This window comes from Coptis chinensis, chromosome 9 (genome assembly GCF_015680905.1).
Source record: "Coptis chinensis isolate HL-2020 chromosome 9, ASM1568090v1, whole genome shotgun sequence".
NCBI classification, from domain to species: domain Eukaryota; kingdom Viridiplantae; phylum Streptophyta; class Magnoliopsida; order Ranunculales; family Ranunculaceae; genus Coptis; species Coptis chinensis.
In genome coordinates this window covers 43,143,350-43,147,130 of record NC_141464.1, presented here as the reverse complement: position 1 = coordinate 43,147,130, position 3,781 = coordinate 43,143,350, and the positions used below count along the sequence as shown (strand labels likewise).

The following is a 3,781-nucleotide window of genomic DNA, read 5'->3' as shown; positions in this document are numbered from 1 at the left end:
AATATCAGGATATGGGTATTTATCGATATTCAATTTCTGGATATGTATCGTGGATATATCCCCCTCTTTGAAGATATTTGACATTGTTTCACATGCAAATATCGTGGATATATCCAAAATATCGAAAAATATCGTAGATATTGTGGATATTTTTTGATATATCATGATATATTATTTATATTTATTTGAAATATAATGATAAATATTAAATAAAATTATTATATACACAAAATATCCCCAAATATCGCAAAATATCGCAAAATATTTCCAAATATCGCAAATATCACAAATATCGTTGAAATATCACCGATATTTGCAGTCGTATATATCTCTGAACATATCGTGATATTTATATATCTTTTTCTGGAATATGGATAGATATCCCCAAATATCGGAATATATCGGGATATTTTGTACTATGTCGTGCATACCCCAAACACACTCAATCGTCAGTGTGCATGAACTGCAAGTCACTACTTTAATGTGTAGATGACAAATATGCAAAAATCTAACTATCAAGTCATCCTCAATCAATGTAGCCTTAAACCCAACGTCTTCAATGGATCGTTGAATTCTTCCAATCTACACAATGAGATCAATGCATAAATACAATGCGTTAGTGTATGTGAAAATTCAGTAGTACGTTTGTATGAAGCTATAGGTAGAATTGGTTCTTCTTAATTAAGACATAAAGGACGATTGAGAAATTGATGGATTGAATCCAAAGTAGGGATAGGGCCACATACCATAAACAACCGTTCACTATATGTTGATCCCAGTGTACATGCACTCCCCCTTCCAATAGTTCTGAGCGCCTTCGTTATCGGTGACGGACACAATACTTTCTTCACATGTATCACATTCAAGTGGACACCATTCATCCATTCCACATGGAATCATCACCAAAAGATATATCATCTATGGGCACAACAATTAGAGTTCGAGAAAAGCGTGATAACAAATAAGTGTAAAATTCAAGTACGCACTACACATACTCTTTCAAGATCATGCATGCAAGTTTGAAACTCAGCCAACCAATATTGTAGAGAAGGTAACGAAAGGAAGGAAACTACTGTGAAAATCTTTGACACAGTTTTGTGAATGATGTGTTCCAGCCATTAATTTATAGAAGATACTATATGAGCTTGTGATAGATCCATTTGTTTATTTATTTTATAAGCAACGTTTCGGTCTGATCCTTCTGGGCAATAACCCATGGCAGTTGTGGTTTGGTATTGGATATTAAAATTGAGCTAGTAAACATATATATCAAGCATCACGTACACAGTACAGTACACTACGTGTTCTTGTTATTTACTATTTTTTTTTTTGCTGAATTCTGACTAAATTAGCTCTACCCGAGTTTTCTATGCTATCCACAGCAACTTCTATATATGTTTTAAACAACAATCCATGATGTACTATAACAGTGATTACTAATAATATATACATTGGCAATTACGACCTAATCTATTTCTAGTGACTTATAATATGTTCACAGGGTAACCACCCATTTGATGATGTATTGACCGGGACTTCCAAAATATTTCCCAATTGAAAAGGTACTCGCCTATGGGCACCTCCCATTTTGTGTTGGGAGGACACAAAAAAAAACATTTTATTACAAATTTGCTATTGACCTATTCATTTGTATTGGCCACTCCACCCAATCCCCCCCCCCCCCCTAATTAAAAAGGTAACTTGTAGCAAACCTGCTTAGCCTTTGTCTTTCTCTTCTCCCACGTTTCTAATCCCTAATCCCTAAATTATACCCTAAATCCTAAACTTCCAAACACTAAAATGGAAGACCCGAACTTTTTAGAACATGAAGATAAACTATTTAATGAACAAATGTTTGAGGAACAAATGAGAGAAAATGAAGAAGAGACAGGAATGGAAGATAACCAAATGAGAGAAAATGTTGAAAGTGAAGAAGTTGCAATGGGAAGTGAAAACGAAGATGATATGATTAGTCAGATAATGGAGATGCCAAGATAAACCTAGCTAGCTAGATTATGTGTTTGTAAACCCGAGATTTCCAGTCCCAAGGACCCAGCTACATCACATTTATTCATCCCGAACGACTCAATCATATCGAATTAGGTGAGTCCATCCAAAATGACCCACACACACATCTAGTTGGGTAAGTCCCAAACGACCCAGCCACATCGAACTGTCTTAGTCTCAAACGACTCAACCACATCGAACTGTCTTAGTCTCAAACGAACCAACCACATTGATTAGTTTCACCATCTGTATAATACATCACTTAACAATTGTTCTTCATGCAGGATCCTTTGCGGGGTTTCGAGAACCCTGAAAACTCGAATGACGTGGATGATGTTGAACCATTTTCAATGGATACAACTGAAATATTTACTACAGATGAGATACATATTAGGCATTGATTTTATTTGTTTTTATTTTCTAAATGAAATTATATTAGTGTATTGATTGTTTTTTTTTTATATATATATATCTTTAGGTATTTCATACACATAATGAGGTAATTGGTTGGGCAACTGCTCGGGGAAAACTATATAATGTGGTTGTAGTAATTGGGAAGTCGCAGAATGTTAATGGGAACCGAGTACCAAGGCTGGATTTAACTTGTGAGAGTTTGGGTGTGTATTGTTCACACAAAAAGGTAGGTGAAGATAAGGTTAATAAGAGAAATATAGGAACCACAAAATGTGGATGTCCATTTAAGTTAAGATGTTTTTCCAATGTAAAGACTATGTCGATAGTTGGAAAATTGTTGTTATTAATGGTGTTCACAACCATCCACTAGTGAAGACCCTTGAAGGATATGCATTTACTACTCGGCTGACCGTCCACAATTAGAGTACTTGTCAGAGGTGACTACAAATTCAGTTAAGCCTAAAGAAGTTTGAAGTCCATCAAAAATAAGTATCCTGAAAACCTATCTAGCATATATCAAGTCTATAATGTGAGGCACAAGGTGAGGACGTTGGATATGAACAGTCGCACGCAAATGCAGAGATTGCATGAGATGTTAGCAAAAAACCATTATTTCGAGGAGGTGAGAGAGGATACAAATACAGATGAGATAACTATGTTGTTATGGCCTCATCTAGAGGGAGTTAAATTGGCTCAGACTTTTCCAAAAGTTATCATCATAGACGCCACTGCACCTGCAAAACTAATAGGTATCGGTGGCCTTTTGTACAGTTTGTGGGTGTGACTTCAACCTGGAAGTCTTTCACAGTCTGTCAAGTGTTGCTTCGGTATGAAACAACGATAGACTATGAGTGGGTTTTACGTTAGTTTAACGGCTTGCTGGGTGACGAAAGGCCATCTGTGATCGTGTCTGATAAGGAGTTAGCCTTGATGCATGCCACTGATATTGTGTTCCCTATATCGCTACGTGTGTTCTTCAGAAATACTGTGATTTTTTTTCCAACCACAGAACTTGTAGAGAAAGGCCAGTTCTCGTGGAACACTATAGTGAAATCGATGACTGAGGATATCTTCAACCGTACATTTGCTGCTTTGGAAAAACACTATAGGGTTGAGTACTCCAATTTTGTTAGTGATCTGCGGGAGACTTGGTGGCCTTACAAGGATCGATTCGTATGTTATTAGACAAACCAACACATTCACTTTGGGAGTACAACAACCAATAGAGTTGAAGGGTCTCATGCTCGGTGAAGCGTGTTCTAGGAAACACAAAACGGACATGATTTTCTAGGTATATTTTACTTGATTCATCCGATTTTAGAGATTCAGGATGTTTGAGATTAGAGGTACTTATGAGAGG

General features: G+C 36.4%; 1 long non-coding RNA gene across 1 annotated transcript; it reads right to left on the bottom strand.

Annotated features, from left to right (window-relative positions):
• Nucleotides 1-244: 244 nt before the first annotated feature.
• Nucleotides 245-1,189, bottom strand: LOC147476169 (uncharacterized). Its single transcript, XR_015207883.1, has 2 exons — nucleotides 747-1,189; nucleotides 245-582 (listed from the first exon to the last, which is right to left on the bottom strand). It is a non-coding gene; the product is annotated as an uncharacterized LOC147476169 (long non-coding RNA).
• Between the last annotated feature and the right edge of the window lie 2,592 nt (nucleotides 1,190-3,781).